The sequence below is a fragment of the Podarcis liolepis genome (genome assembly GCF_965112155.1).
Source record: "Podarcis liolepis genome assembly, chromosome: 10".
NCBI lineage: Eukaryota > Metazoa > Chordata > Lepidosauria > Squamata > Lacertidae > Podarcis > Podarcis liolepis.
The window spans coordinates 71,414,103-71,431,611 of record NC_139562.1 but is presented as its reverse complement, the minus strand read 5'-3'; the positions used below and the strand labels follow the sequence as shown (position 1 = coordinate 71,431,611).

Sequence of the window (17,509 nt, the reverse complement as noted above, 5' to 3'; positions counted from 1 at the left end):
TGATCTGTCCCAACTTCTGCCCACCTAGCAGTTCAAAATAGGTGCAGCTATGGCGGGAAGGGAAACGATATTTCCGTGCTCTCTGACTTCTGTCATGGTGTTCCATTGTGCCAGAAGTGGTTTAGTCATGCTGGCCACATGACCCGGAAAGCTGTCCGCGGACAAACCCCGTCTCTCTTGGCCTGAAGTGAGATGAATGCCACACCCCATAGTTGCCTTTGACCGGACATAACCATCCAGGGGTCTTTTACCTTGACCGTTTTACCTATCCCAGAATTTGCATGGGCAAGGAGATTGCCTGGTATGAGTAGGTTGGCAACTCCAAGGCTAACAGCTAGTGGGTGCTGCTGGAGAAGGGATGGCCTGCACTGGACAAGTTTGTATAAAGGTCTGGAGGATATACAAACTTTTTGTCATTAAAGAGTGACAGGCGGTCCCACCCCCTTTTCATCAGAAGTTGCCTCCCTTTCATAGACATCCCACGTTTTACTACAATTTTTATATGTCTTGATGAACATTTTCTACTAAGAAGTTTTTTTTTAAAAAAAGGGTTTGTTTTAGCATATCATGAAACCTGTGTATGCGACTGCCTTGTTACCATTGCTCTGATGAAGAGAGTTTCAAGGCTCCGTGACCTATGGTGTGGGTGCTAATCCTAAATGTTTGGGATTGTACCACTGGAGGTAGATGTATGAAGAGCCTCTCTGTAGATATAGTCCCATCAATGTGGGCTAGAGTTTGAAATTTCTTCAGAGGGTCTAGTCCTTTTGAGGTGGGCCTCACCAATAGAATACAGTGGTACCTCAGGTTAAGTACTTAATTCGTTCCGGAGGTCCATACTTAACCTGAAAATGTTCTTAACCTGAAGCACCACTTTAGCTAATGGGGCCTCCTGCTGCTGCCACGCCGCCGGAGCCCAATTTGTGTTCTTATCCTGAAGCAAAGTTCTTAACCTGAAGCACTATTTCTGGGTTAGTGGAGTCTGTAACCTGAAGGGTATGTAACCTGAAGCGTATGTAACCTGAGGTACCACTGTAACACTAATCCTAAGCCATGGGCACCTTGAACAGGCCTTTCCTCCACACACTCAGCCATTGAGCTCCTCGGTAGATAGCGGCACGCCTCTGGGGTGGGGTATGTGAGAGCGGGCCCTGGGGCAGTCACCTCAATCCGTGCCTATGGCATCCTGTGTCGAGCCTTCGCAGTTTACTGTTGGCGTAGTCCCTCCAGCAAATGAAGAAGATAAACACCACTGAAGATCTTTGTGAAATTTATTTAAGTGTATGGGCTGTATTTCTTAGACAGATGAAGCAGCTGCCTGAGGCTTTTAGTTTCATTATTACAAATGTGTGATGAATTCCTGGGAACTTTAAGAAACCTAAAGTACATGAGTGATACGCCACCAAACAACTCAGCCTCTGCTTCAGCAGTGCAGAAGAAGGTTCCTCAAGCACTGATGAAGGTAACGTATTTTAGGAGTCAATGGTGCCAGTCTCTATCTATGAAGAAATGGCCCCTATAGGTGTTCCAGGAGTGTGTATTATGTTGGATGGGACAACCAATGAGAGTGATTATGTACGTTATATATACAGTAGTTAAACAATTGTCTATTTTTGTTGTTGTTAGACGAAATCTACAGATTCAAACTGCTGCCTTTGTGTGATGGCTTCCTTACTGAAAAAGGGAAGTTGTGAAGGAGTGGAACTCCTTTTTAGAGAAGTGTCTAAGTGAACAAAACTTGTAACTAAATACCAAGTTAAAGCATAGTTTATAGACTGGGTTGCTTACAGCCTGCATAAACTGGCCAAGATTCACTTTAAAAGAATCAAGACAATTGTTTCAGATACTGATTTACAGTGGCAAGCAGATTTAGCAGATTCCTAGAGAAACATAATGACTATACATTTATTCTAACAGTAGTGGATATCTTATCCAAATTTGCTTAGACTGTACCTTTGAAAGACAAAAAGAGGGCAGAGCTGTTCAGGGCCTTCAGAGTTGTTGTCAAGGACAGTTGAATGCCTCAGAAATTACAAACAGATTGAGGAAAATAGCTTTTAAATAAGAAAGTGACTCAGTTGTTAAAACAGCATGGGAGTCATCATCTTTTGGCCCATAATGAAGTCAAGCTGGCGATAGTGGAGAGGTTTAACTAGACTTGTAAAGCCATGGATGTGGCAATACCTACAAACTGTGTACTGGAATCATCGAATTATAGAATTGGAAAGAGCTACAAGGGTCATGTAGTCCAATGCAGGATTATTTTGCTCAATGTGGGGCTTGAATACACGACCCTAAGATTGGCATATCCGTGTGCTGCCTGAACTTGAAAAAGTTACAACCAAAGCTTTGACAGAACCATACAAGCCAGACCTGTGAATGCTAATCCTCCTAATACATTCAAGATGTGGAGAACCATGACAGAGGCTTATCTGAGAGGGCAGAGCTGTGATTTATTTTAAAAATCTAGTTTGGCCCCCTGAACCTGGAAATCTGGGGAGAAATTCAAATGAGAAAAAAATGTCATAAGCACTCTTACATGTGCACTGAAGCAAACCACAATTAAACATAACCTGAAGTTTTGAAAACTCAAGGAGAAATCGGTGAATGTTGACAATCGCCTTAGAAACGTGTCACATTTACATAGAAACTTTTTTTTGAAAAAAGCTAGTAGATTGTCACGTAAGCCCTCATTTCCCAGAGGTAAGCCTTAAGGTTTAAAGCAGCACTTGAGCATTTCTTGCATAGACTTCTTTATCATGTTTAAGCCATGGCCAGTGTGTCAGACCTTGCCAGAAAAGCAACTTCTTCTTTTCTGAACTGTCATCCTCTCTGCCTTAATTAAGTGACAAACCAACACTTCTTGAAATAAAAAGTGGTAGGTGTCTTGTGTCACACTTCACATCCGAGGCTTAGATTGACAATGTAAAGTCAGGATGTCATTCAGTGCTATACTGGCATTATAATTTAGACAGCTTGAGTAGAAATTTTGAAGGGAAAGCAGATGAAAATTATCCTCCGTAATAGTGGCTGGAAAAGTTTTCATTTTTCTCCCAGCCAAGAAGATCCATCTTCCCCATCCATGCTAATGGAGAGCTGCTTTGTAGTTATGACCATGTCATTTCAAACCTATAGTCTGATTTATATGTGATGGGACTGTGAGTAAAATGTTTACCAAAATTAAGATCCCACATGTACCCTGTTCACCTACAAATGAACTTACCTGCATGTGGCTTTACCACTGAAATAACTCTGTCCATGTGTACAGAGGATGAGAACACAAGAAGATCCTGCTGGACTGGGTCAGTGGTATCCTGTCCTCACAGAGAGCTGTAGGAAACCAACAAACAGGACTCTTCCTGTCCAGGACTCTGGACAGCAACTCCTGTCCAGAAGTATTACTGCCTCCTCTTGTGGAGTCACAGCATGGACATTTGATTGATCCTCTTTTAAAGCCACTCAGGTTTGTGGGAGTGAAGCCCACAGTTTAACTATGCACTGGTGTGGAGGATCTTCCAACACTTGAGCTTCACTAGAGGTCCATGAGTTCTAGTGTCTCTTTGAAAGGCCATCTGGTCCAAATATGGTTTAAAGCTAAAGGACCATGGGCAGCAGTTTCTCACCAAAGGAATCCAGGATAGAGAACACCAAAGTGGCTAAACAATTTTTTAAAAAGTATTTAAATATTTAAATGCAATAAAAATGCATCTAACAAGGAAACTGAAAAATATCTTTATGTATGCAACAACGGTGGCAAGAGTCTTAATAGCACACGGATGGAAGAACGAGGAAATCCTGACTAAAGAACTATGGCAAGAAAAATTGATTGACTACGCAGAATTGGCAAAATTGACACACAAACTACATGACAAGGATAACTGTGATTGTAAAGGAACCCTTTACAAAGTATTTAAAGAAACAACAAAACGAACTGGACTCCTTGGCAGGCTTTGAATAAACATTCACAAACTTTTTATTGATAACATTTGGATAGTTAAATTAAGGATCTGTACAGTTTTGTAACATGCAGAAAATAACATATGTTGATAAACCAGAGAGACGAGCTGAGGAAAGTCTGGGGGGGGGGTGTGGATGATATGTTTTTTGATAAAATGTTACCTTGAAATTACTAATATTTTTTTTAAAAAAAATGCATCTAAAATGTTTTCAAAAAACTATGTAAAACAGTCATATTCCCTTGTAGCTAATTAATTCAAGGTTTCCAGGAACAGTGTCTGCCAGTTTTCAAATGCCTGTGAGTTGTATCATATTACAGTAAGGGTATGGTACCCAACTGGAGTAGACCCATTGCAATCAGTGAGTTTAAGTGAGGTGCGATTAATGTAAATCCATTGGCTTCAGTGACTCTACTCTGAGTATGAATTATTATTTCTAAACTTGAATCTAGAATTTATAAATTAATACATGGAGATTTTATGCAAATCTGTACCTATTTTTTTTACTAGGGAGGGGGCTGCTTTGTAAGTTGCTTCCCTGGTTGCACTGGGGTCTGGGAAGGGTGAGCTGTCTGCTGGTGGTTGCTAAATCAGAGCATGCTCAAAATAGTGTCAAGACATAGATGACAAAGGTGATGGAAAGCTTATAATATTGCACTGTGGGAATCTTTCAGCATCCTGGTATGGTGCTGTTGGTCCAGATGACGCTGATGGTTTCTCTTTATAAATGGAAGGTGTGAGAGACTCACAAAACAAAGTAGCACCAGAAGTGGCACAAAGTGTTGTGTTTTGTGTATGCAAGCGTGATTTTGATGCTTTGTGGTTTTCTTGTAAGTTAGAAGGTGGTAATTTTAACTTTCCTTTATATGCAGAGAAGTGGGAGGCATCCTAATTAAACACCTTTGCTGGAAATCAGCAGTGAAAAATCCAGGCTGTTGAGTTCAGCTATCAAAGCTTTAAGCATTACAAAAACCCATTTAGAACTAATAGAACAAGCAACTCTTCAGAAATCTCTTTTCAGGATCCAGGGTATCACAGTTTTGCTACTGAAAAGAGTTTGAGAGGGAGGAGGAAAAAACAGGGCAAAGTGTTGGCTAAGGGCCTCTGGCCAAAGGAGTCTTGAGCCACTAAAATACGTAGGATAAATATGTTTTGACTCTAGATGCTAAATTTCAACCATGGGAATTAATTGGAATTAGTATTAGTAGAATAAGTATTGGAATTATTCTATTCAGAGATGTTGGATATAATATACAGTTTGAGGATTGGGAAAAACTATGGAACGAAAATCTAAAATTTGCAGCATGTATGACGTTAAAAGAGAATGTTATGAAAATGTTTTATAGATGGTATATAACACCGGTGAAATTAGCAAAAATGTATAAGACATGTAATAAGTGTTGGAAATGTAAAGATAAAGAAGGCTCTTTTTATCATATGTGGTGGGAATGTAAGAAAGTGAAAGGCTTCTGGGAAAGGATATACAATGAATTGAAGAAGATTCTAAAATATACATTTATAAAGAAACCTGAAGCCTTTCTGTTAGGAATACTAGGAAATGAGATAAAGAGAAAGGACTGTAAATTCTTCCAATATGCAGTGACTGCAGCAAGAGTGTTACTGGCTCAGAAATGGAAACAACAGGAAATACCGACAGTGGAATAATGGAGAATGAAGCTGTTAGACTATGCTGAGTTGGATAAATTGACTGGGAAAATTAGATATCTAAGAGACCAAAAGTTCATCGAGGACTGGGGGAAATTTGTGGAATATTTATTTATTTATTTATTTATTTATTTATTTACGGCTATTAGCCCATAAAATATGTACAAACATAAAAAAGCACAAAGGCTTAAAAACCGAAATATCTGACAACAGAAGGTGAGCACTGCGATGCAAGGGTGGGTCATTGGGCAGAGCCAAGTAACAGGATGTGGCCTGGAGAGCTCCAAGGGACGGTTCACAGAAAAGGAAAACTGAAGACGAGATCCGACATGCACTCTCATCATAACTGTCCGATTAGATTTTGATGTTGTTGTTGTTTTTTGGTGGTTTTTGCGTGTGAGATAACCGCATTCAGGAATCTCGCCACCTGCAGAGTAACAGAAGGATCTGTATCCTGCAAAAGCAGTGCGGCGTGTGACTCAACAGGCCTGCTAACCAAGCGCAGTAAAGCAGGGCCCAGGAATTTAGTCCTGGCTATGGTATGTAGGGGACAGTTGAACATTATATGTGGAAGAGATTCAACAGTTTTCCCATCACACACGCATAGCGGAGACACCAAACCCTTGGAAAATCTGTGGCTCAGCAGGTTCGATGGAAGGACATTGAACCTTGCACGAATAAATGCAAGTCGGTGTGGTACTGATGAAAGAGATGACATATTGTGGAATATCTGGAAAGTATAAGTGAGGGACAGATAACGCTAGAGGGTTTTAAAAAAAGCACTGTGAAAAACTAAGAAGTATTGTTTAAAGAGAAAGGAAACTAAGGGTATAAATAATGACAATATAAATTATGAAATGCGTATTTAAAATAATGACTATGGATGATTTACGGAGAAGCTGAAGGAAGTCCAGAAAAGAAGCAATTTGTGAAAATTGGATGTGAAAAATTTTATGTATGTTTTGTTTTGTTGTAAATTAATAAATTTTTTTATTAAAAAAAGGAATTATTCTACTCAGGGTGTGTATGGATGAGAAGCATGATGTTGAAATAGAAAACTTAGGATTCTGCAAGGCACATGCTGTGAGCAGCAGCTTCTCATAGACTTTTCTTGATATCTAGACAAATGTTCCTCTCTGTTCCAATATAAGGTTACAGAGGAACAGCACTAAATTAACCAGAGATTTGTGGCATGTTGGTTACAGTTGGGTATGTCAAAGCAATGTCAAACTTCTATTCAGTATGATTATATTTAATGCTGGAGTCCCGGAACTTAAGTGTGTTTATTTGGATGTGTTGAATGTGTTGGGTGAAGTTAAGAAGCTAGCCTAGAAATATGTGTGCAAACATCAAGCTGCCATTCTAAATAGAATATCATCAATTAAATTTACAGAAAGTTAATGAAGTTTAGTCTTTACTAGATGGCCACGTTTTCTGCATCGGTGATAGAATGCCAAAATGTGCTATTGTTCTGTTTAGCAATTAATCTGCTTTGTACAGAAGAATCCTTTTATACTAAAACAATTTATTCCTAGTGTACACAATTACACATTGGCAGACATTCAGAAAGGAGAGCTAATTGGTAAACCTGACTTTTTATTAGTATGGGGAGAGAGTGTTCAAATCTTGATACAGAAACGAGGCACAAGGTATTGTTTACTTTTATCTAATAAATCAAGCTGGGTTGCAAAAAGGACTGTAATTTGCCAGCTGTGGAACTTTCAATTTACACTCTCTGGAATCAAATGCTATGCGAGTCATTTTTTTGTTTTTGCAGGCTGCATCTGAATTTGTTTGGAGTCTTAAACAATCAGCTGAACATACCTTTGATGTATTAAGAGGCAATGAAACTTGATTGGTATCTAGTCTGCTTCTGTACATGGCAATAGTTTCTTGCCCAGTTAAGATTTCTGCGGAATTGTTTACCTCGAAAAAAGTGGGACAGTCAAAGAGTAGATCCTTTTAGAATGAGACTTCAGAAGCGTTCAGGTGATATATTTCTTTGATACCCAAATGTAATGATATATTCAAGGGGATTGCATCTTTAAAAATGTTGAAAATCAGATAAATGATTTAAATGGAGAATACGTATGGCTTTGCTCTGAATGAACTAGACACTGGATTCAAAATTAAACCGAGTTGTTTGATTTTGGCAAAAGGCAAATAAAGGCAGCCTCAGTTGCTGTTTGTATCTGATCTTTCAGATGGTTGACCTAGAGAAGGCAGTAGAAACCTGCTTTGCATGCAGAAAGTTTTGGGTTCAATCCCTGACATCTGCAGGGAGGGCTTAGAGGGACTCCCTTCCCCAAACCTTGAAGAGCTGCTGTCAGTCAGAGGAGACAATGGAGCACATGTGTGCACTGCCTTCCTAGAGCTGTTGAATTTAAGTGGTGAGAGCGAGAGCTGGTGTGCAATGCTTCGGATCACGAACTAGGAAATCTCTACCTTAGCACTAGAAAGAGCCACGAATTCTCTCTTGCTTTTCTTAGGCAACTATTCTATGCCAACCTTCTTTTTTTCATATTTTATTAATTTTATTGAAATTATTTAGCACATAAATCAGTTACACCGACAACAAAAACAGAACAAACCACCACCCATGACCCCCAAAGCAAAACAAACAAGACAGTAAAACAGTAAAACACCCCCTTGCCACCCCCTCCACCTCAAAAGGAGCAACAGTCTTGTTTCTGGTGCTTTACCAGAACTCAGAAGAAAGGAGAAGAGGAGAGTCTAAGGGGTGGAGCAAGTCACAGTAATTAGAGTAGATTGCAGTCATTCTATAATTCCTCTCCGACAGACCCTGGAGTTGGGTGTATCATCTGGTGTTCCTTCTCTGTGAGGCGGTGACTCGTCCTAAACTCTCTGCTTTTAGATTACAGCTGGTGAGGTGTTGCAGCTGGTGAGATGTCTTCGGTAATAGGCAACCGGCAATAAAACAATAAAATAGGCCAATAAAGTAAAACAACAAGGGGGCTACAATTAAAACTAGTGGGCTACGAAAAAGAATTTAAAACATTTAAAGCCGAGCTATAGGGTCAGAGATCCGCTAGAAGCTGCTGCCTCAGATGCCATCTTAACCAGAACTAGCTTACTCCAGTAAAACAAAAAAAAAATTAAAAGAGAAATTTGTCACATATATATACACACCATCATTCTAAATTCTTCTTTTTCAACTTCCTTCATCCTGTACACAGTTTTCTATTTTCTCCTTCTAAACTGTCTCTTTTTTGAATTATTTTTACGATTTTTCCAAATTGTAACCTAAGAACCATAAATCTTCCTGCAGAAGTTAATCGGAACAAGACCAGGTATTTATTGGGGACACTGCTTTTTAAAATATTCTCTACATTTCCCCCATTCTGTCTGGAACTTTTGTTTGGGCTGCTCCTTATTCTCTGCCAACCTTCACTCAGAGCTGCAATATGGAAGTGATGATACTGTCATGCCTTACAGGGCTGTTGTAAGGATTAGAAATAAATATTAGTGAAGAGCATTTCACGCTTTGAAATGTGTTAAAGGTAAAGGGACCCCTGACCATTAGGTCCAGTCGTGACCGACTCTGGTGTTGCGGCGCTCATCTCGCTTTACTGGCCGAGGGAACCAGCATACAGCTTCCGGGTCATGTGGGCGAACCAGAGCAGCACACGGAAACGCCGTTTACCTTCCCGCCAGAGTGATACCTATTTATTTACTTGCACTTTGACGTGCTTTCGAACTGCTAGGTTGGCAGGAGCAGGGACCAGACAATGGGAGCTCACCCCGTCGCGGGGATTCGAACCAACGTCCTTCTGATCGGCAAGTCCTAGGCTCTGTGGTTTAACCCACAGCGCCACTCACGTCCCTTGAAATGTGTTACATAAATGTAAATTATATTTGATATTAATTGTGTCACCAGTTGTTCCATGCATTGAATCTTCCTGAGAAAACAAATGTGCCCTCATGTTTAAAGGCTGTGAATTATTGCAGCATAAATGTGACATTTTTTAAAAAGAGAGTCTTGGAAATGAGCAGAATAAATTGTATGTTAAAAGAAGTAACAGTGTTCTCCAACTGGATAAGCTTTTCTCACAAGATTTTACTGCTGGTTGTCAGGAGATATTTGCAAGGCCATTTCTTACTCTCTTTCCACTCATTTTTCTTCATATTTTAGCTACAGCACTCTCTTATATTAAGTTCACATCTGAAACATTTCCCGGTACTATCAGGTTATCATAGCATTGTGGCTGTTCTATCAAGCTCTCAGTTTCTGCAGCTCCTGACAGTCGGGGGAGGATGAGGGGTTAATCGACCATCTGACACTAAGAAAAATGGGTGACTGGTTGGTAAGCTCCAGGTTTCAATCCTTGAAGTAGATAGCCTGACTTAAATTAACGCAGGGTTTTCAATTTGCTGGGGTTCTAGCAAGAGAGCATTTACCATAACTTGCTTCTGGGAACCATGGCTCACTTTCAGTGGAGGGCTTTGCCCTACTTTCGTGATTTAGGCCAGGAAGTCTGCAGTAAATTAAACATATTCTTGGGTTGTTGTTTTGTTTTTCATAGCACGTTAATTACATGTCAGCAGGTTCACACATAGGATCGTATAAGTAAAGAATTGGGGCGAACCTTAGACGTCATCTAGTCCAACCCTATATTGAAAGGAGGATCTGTGGTGCAGGATTTAAGTACAGCATCCCTGGCCAGTGCTTAAATACCTCTAATGCATAACCCCCAATGGATTAAGCATGCAACCATCTGGTCCAGAAGTGGGGATGTGGACCAGAAATGGCTGGGAGAGTGTTCATGTCTTCCTGCTACCTTGGGAGGATCATATACATATGAACACATAGGTGGCTAGCCTAAATACACTTGTTAATAGCTTGAATAGTTGAGGGTGGCTTCAATAATTATCGAATTATGAAGTGTATAGACTCTGTTGATGTTTCATACAGTCAGTTTCCAGGTGCTGCTCCCATAGGCAGTGCCTGGTACACATGGGAACTACATCCTGGCTATGGTTGACCACAAACTTGACATGAGCCAACAGTGTGACGCGGCAGCTAAAAAAGCCAATGCAATTCTGGGCTGCATCAATAGGAGTATAGCATCTAGATCAAGGGAAGTAATAGTGCCACTGTATTCTGCTCTGGTCAGACCTCACCTGGAGTACTGTGTCCAGTTCTGGGCACCACAGTTCAAGAAGGACACTGACAAACTGGAACGTGTCCAGAGGAGGGCAACCAAAATGGTCAAAGGCCTGGAAACGATGCCTTATGAGGAACGGCTAAGGGAGCTGGGCATGTTTAGCCTGGAGAAGAGGAGGTTAAGGGGTGATATGATAGCCATGTTCAAATATATAAAAGGATGTCACATAGAGGAGGGAGAAAAGTTGTTTTCTGCTGTTCCAGAGAAGCGGACACGGAGCAATGGAGCCAAACTACAAGAAAGAAGATTCCACCTAAACATTAGGAAGAACTTCCTGACAGTAAGAGCTGTTCGACAGTGGAATTTGCTGCCAAGGAGTGTGGTGGAGTCTCCTACTTTGGAGGTCTTTAAGCAGAGGCTTGACAACCATATGTCAGGAGTGCTCTGATGGTGTTTCCTGCTTGGCAGGGGGTTGGACTCGATGGCCCTTGTGGTCTCTTCCAACTCTATGAGTCTATGATTCTATGATGGTTCCAGTCTAATACCTCCCTTGTCAACTTGCTCTTTCTTTTTACCTCTTTCCCTCCCTCCCTTTTCAAGCATGTTCTGTCTTGTAGCCCCTGTGCTGGAGAGGAAGCATTCACTTATCTACTCTGCAACATTCAGAAATATTTGCAGCACAATAGGCACACAGAAGCCACAATACTTCATTTTTAAAGAAGAAAATCCCTTAGACATTTACAGAGTGTGATGTGATATGCAATATCTTATTCCCTGGAAATTGAATTGGTATATACACTTCTGTTTCATTATGTGTCTTTGGGTATTTTTCTTTCTCAAATACCCTAGGAGAAAATCATATATGGAAATGTGATAAAAACACCAGGAAGAATAAATGTACTGAATTGTGTAAAATATTACAAAGAAATAAGCCTGTGTCAGCACCATTCACGAGGTATTCCAGGTTTCCGTTTGTGAGAGAGAGACCTTTTTTTGCTAATAACTTGGCATATGAATATTTACAATCAAATGTGTCAAAGGAAAAAGAGAGCTAATGCCAGTAGTATAATTTTATGTGTCAGTGGGTTGGCACTATTTAAATTCCTTTGAGATTAAGCAGAGACTTCAGTTAAAAAATATATATATAATGCAAAACATCGTATTTGTCATACAATGCTTATTTATGAAATATATTACATTTGCAGAACCACACTTCCCCAAACTGGTGCCCTCAACATGTTCCGAACTACAACTCGCATCAGCACCAGCCAGCATGGCCAATGGTCCATGGCCAATGGTCACGGATAATAGGAGTTGTAGTCCAGAAATCTTGAGGATGCAAAATTGGAGAAGACTGCACAAGACTATAGGATAGCACTAAATTGCAATCCTATTTCTTTACCCATAGCTATTGTGGATAAGAACCTTCACTAAAATAATAAAATAACTGGAAAAAGCCTTCATTTCACCTACATGTCAGGCTAGTTAACCCACCCCCTTCCTCAATGGTCTTTAATCACATCATGGCTTGTAATTATCATTAGAGCACACCCTGATTGCAATTTTTGCAGCCCAACTCCCAGTATACAAAAGACAATTTTAAAGAGGCATTCCTCCGTGCATTCCTCAGGCATTCCTCAGGTTAATGTCAATTCTGTACGGGGCGGATTATACAAAAATGTAGAATTATATTACTTATCAGTGAACAGAAAAGTAATCCCTCGATCTATACTTCCCATCTATGGAAAAGAAGTAACATTTCCCTGTGAGGGTTATTAAGTGGCATAACTGCCTTGCAGAATACGTGGAGACTATGATTACGGAGAACAACTGATTGTATTTTAAAACATAATTACTAGGATCAGAGCAGCAAATGCTGGAAAGTCTTTGTCAAGTAGATTAAATGCACTGGAGATGTTTAGTCTCCTAAGAATCCTTAGGTTGGGAAGAAACCAAAAATTCATCAGAATCATTCCTGACGCTGCAAGGTAATACAATGCATCGTATAAAGATCTGTCGTATACCAAAGGGAGAGCGCAAGAGGCAAGAGCACAGATGAGCTGGCTTCAGTCTTCCCCTTTGCAACTCTTTAACCACCACCACTGCTAGTTACAGAGTTTTGTAATAGTTAAGTGGATTTCAGCCAGATTATCAGAGGTTTACACTTCTGTTAAAATGTAATCTGGTTAAGGAATATTGGCAAAAGATTATAAAGGTAATTTCTGGATTATTTCAAATAAACATAGAAGTTAATAGGGATTTGTTGTTTTCGGGAATACTGGGAAATAACAAAGTAAAAAGTAATAAGCAAGAGTTATACAAGATTATGATTCTAGCTGGAATGGCAGTTATTGCTTTGGGATGGAAAGAAAAGGCCAAATGGAATATGGAAAAATGGAATGATTATGTGTTTGAATACGTACAATCAGAAATATTTGTACAGATAGTGGCAGAGGATAGATGGGAAAATAAATGCCAAAGAATCACAAATAAATGGGCTTTTTACAGGGACTGGATAGAGAGAGTGGAAGCCAACTCTAACATACAAGCTTGAATGAACAGACTGTGTACATGGATAAAGATATGAAGAAGGAAGGCCTGACGGGGGAGGGGGAGGGTTGGAGTAGGGAGGGAGTGGGGGGGAAAGTAAACCGGATGGTATTTTGAATGGATTCTGTTATGTAAGCCCTTTTTCAGAAACCATATATATTAATGCTATGTAGGTATGCATTGTAGTATGAATGAATAGTGTTTTGTATTTTTTGCTTATAGAATATATATAATAATGTTACGTTACTAAGCAAATTTAATAAAACAGTTAAAAAAAATTACACCTCTGTTAAGAGCATACCTATAAATGTACCATATGCATGTGACAAATGTGCACTGGAGATCTGCAACTGGCTGCCACCTCATGTTCCAGTGTAAGATTGGTGATGTACCCGAGTTTGCCTCTTGCAGTGAAGTGTGTTTAATAACAGCATGTGTAAAATGTTCCGCACTGGAGAGTATAACATAACATTGGAAAAGGGTGATGGAGGTGGCCACATACTGCCCATGCTGCAAATGTGCAGTTAAGACTTTTCAGAAAAGTAACATTTAAAAAAATGAATTAGTAATGTGCACCCAATGTGAATCATGTTACCTTAGTGCTGCAAATGCAGCATGATGATTTGAGCAAAAATGTTCTTAGTAGGATGGCTTTCAGTCCTAATGTGGCTGGTAACATGCTGGGTAGACGCAACAGCATTTTTGTGACTAAAACTTCATCCACCATGAAATGAGATTCTAGGAAATCTGGTGCCACTCTCATTTCTCATAGTGCACTGCACAGTGTTTTCCTCACATATGTGATCAGTTTGTAATGTCTCCACACTGTTGGAACAAATTTAATTGCTTTCCAGCATATTTTAATGCTACAGTTTCTATAATTCAGTATTTTCCTAATTGTGCCTCGCACTACTGCTTGTCTGCAGGAATCAGTCATTACGTACTAATAGTGCATTGGCTGATATTTACTCAGCCTCAGCCCCGTGTTGCCGCATGCTCTCATGAGAAAGAGTCCAGCTCTGCGGACGTGTCTGCAGTGTAATTGTATTAGCTGTACTAGATCAAACCCATAGAATAACCAGAGAGATACCTGGTCTCTAACTTCACCTCCTCCAGATAATTGGCTCCAGATAGCTTGTACAAAAAGAGAGACAGAGGGAGAAGCTGATCATCCTTTTGAAGTTCAGGTAGCTGGTGTGTTACATCCAAAGTTGGCAATGGGCATTGCAGGCCCTTGGCCCTTAACCCTGACTCCTTTACTGGCCTTGCCTACTTAATGAGGCTCTCAAGCTGTGACTCAACTTGAGAGTCACAAAGTCAAATGTGCCCACCAACTGTGTATGGTGGCATGAAAGAGTGGAGGTTGCGGGAATGAGATACTAGGTTAGCAAGCCACCATGTCCACTTGGTACATTTGGTCCACCAAGCTAAATGCAAGCTGATCAGCATTCAGCTTGGTGGACCAAAGGTTGTGTGTGCCTAGTCCAGTCCAAGAGAGAGGCTAAGTGACTGCCCCTTTGCCATGAAACTGGATGTCTAACTTGGCGGAGGAAGATTGTTTACTCCAGAACGATACTTTCCATCATCTTGGAGAGGAAGCAATTTTAACACTGAACTACAATTGACCATGTGTGAGCTGCGGAAATGTAGGGCAACCTCCTTCTGCAAGACAGTGATGTGAGATTTCTGGAAATGAGCACAACAAAGAGAGAGAATTCTGGCTATTAGATGGATATAAAAAATAGTAATGATGGTTTGAAGTGATAGATTTAATTTTACTTTACTGTATTGTTTCAGGCATGTTTTGATATTCCCTTAGCTTCCTTGGGTCACTGGCAGAGGAAGAGGAGTGCGGGGGGAGCGCACCGCCCCCGGCAGCGTGATACCCAGGGTGCCATCGTGGCTGCCCCCCCGCCCACGGGGTGCCCCACCCCTGTGGGTGGCATGCCCCGCCCCCAGGACGTGCGCCCCACCCCTGGGATGCGTGCCAGCCCTAGCCCCGCCTGCTCTCCGCCCCCGGTGCTGGAGCATGGAGCTCCGCCACTGCATTGGGTATTGCTTGCATAACAGTAATTCCTTAGACTCCTGCTTTTTGTCTGTTAGTTTTTAGTCTCGCAGACAGAGGTGCAATGACTGTCTGTTTTCACAAAGTATAATAATAGCCTGAAGTATTAAGAGGCTTTCAGATGTGCATACTTCAACTACTTAAAGCGGGTTGTGAGCAGCACAAAAGGGCAGATCTTATTGTACTGTATACTATTGTGATACCTTTTAAAAAGGGTCATCATATTAGCTGTCAGAATTGTGTGCTGGTCGAGAAGAGATAAAGAAGTGACTAATAAAACAAAATAAAATGTGAAGATGAATAAGCCTCCTTGGGAGCTGCTCTTTTTAGATCAGATAATTTTTCCTCATGTTTCTTTCCTTCTGATGGCAGCACATCAAAACCTTTTCTCAGATTACTAAAACAGAGGCCCATGGGATGCCTGGGCCAGACCTTTCAAGGCACGGCCAGTTTTCAGACTGATGGATGATCCGGCCTTTTCTTTTTGGTGATCTTTCATATCTCTGTAAAATGAACAGAAAAGTTCAGAGGCCGCACAAAGTAAATATCATAATTTATGTGTTTCTTCTATTTCTGTTCGTTTACATTTTATGGTAGATTTTGGCCTACAGAATAAGGGGTTAGCAACTGCACCAGAAAGATTAATAGAAATCTACCACCTTCCCTTTTCTTCACTTGCTGAGTGGGAAGACTGGCTCAAGGGCAAAGATAGCTTTTTAAAAGGATAATTGTTTCTGCATTAATAACAGATGACTCATTGAATCGTAGGTTGCTGGAGGAACAGAGATCACAGTTCTAAGATGTGCATGGACACGCAAGTCTGACATGCAGGGACATTGATGCTTGCAGTGGTTTTTAAGATTATTGTTAATAAATGATAATCTGCTGAGATGTAAACAGTGTCAGCAGTCATCAATAACAACAACAACAATATCAATCATAGAATCATAGAATTGTAGAGTTAGAGGGGACCGCAAGGATCATCTAGTCCAACTCCCTGCAATGCAGGAATCTCAGCTAAAGCATCCATGACACATGGCCACCCAACCTCTGTTTAAAAACTTCCAAGGAAGGAGTGTCCACTACCTCCCAAGCGAGACTGTTCCACAGTTAAACAGCTACTACTGTCAGAAAGGTACTCCTGATGTTTAGTTGGAATCTCCTTTCTTGTAACTTGAAGCCACTGGTTTTAGTCCCCCCCCCCCCAGAGCAGGAGAAAACAAGCTTGCTCCATCTTCCATTTGACAGCCCTTGAGATATTTCAAGATGGCTATCATATTTCCACAGCATTCCCCCGATCCACAAAGTTTGTAATTCCATCAAAAAACGAAAAAGAAAGGAAGAAAGAAATGGGGACAACATTTGCCCTCCTCCAGTCTGCAGGGACCTTACCTGTTTTCCAAGAATGCCCAAAGATCATAGACAAAGGCTCCAAGATTACACCTGCAAGCTCCTTTAGTACCCTTAGATGCAGCTCACCAGGCCCTGGAGATTTGAATTCATTTACAGTAGCTAGGTGTTCCCTTACTACCTCTTTTCCTATTTTGGGCTGCACCTCCCTCCCTACATCATTTATTCAGTTATCACCAGGTTGGCCAAAGTAGATGTTGAGTAGTTCCACCTTCTTCTGTCACCCAAAAGCATTTTTCCATATTCTCCACACAGAGGACTGACCACCTGCTGGTTTTTCCTCTTACTTTGGACATAGCCAAGGAAACTTTTATTATTATTTTTAACCACTCTTGCAAGCCTGAACTCATTCTGAACTTTAATCAACCTGGCCTTCCCCCTGCAACTGTTGGCTATTCGTGTATACTTCTACTTTCTGATTTCCCCTTTCTTCCATATCTTATCTTCCATATCTGTATCCATATCTTCCATATCTGTAAGTTTCTTATGCAGCCACACCAGTTTCCTTAGATGCCTCCCACTTTTCTTTCTTGTTGGAATTGTCTGCATTTTGGCCTTCAATATTTCTCCTTTTAGAAACTCCAATCCATTTTGGACTCACTTCTCTTTGAGTATTTCTGATTCTGACCAAGGGATCTCACCCAGTATCTCTTTAAACTTTTTGAAATTGGCCTTCTTAAAGTCTAGAGTCTAACTACACTCACCTTTCCCTTGCCTCCCTTGAAACCCAGAGGACA

At 40.7% G+C, this 17,509-nt stretch overlaps 1 protein-coding gene across 10 annotated transcripts in view; it reads left to right on the top strand.

Annotated features, from left to right (window-relative positions):
• CACNA2D1 (calcium voltage-gated channel auxiliary subunit alpha2delta 1) overlaps positions 1-17,509 on the top strand; it is a 368,618-nt gene that overhangs the window by 162,331 nt on the left and 188,778 nt on the right. The window lies entirely within an intron of this gene.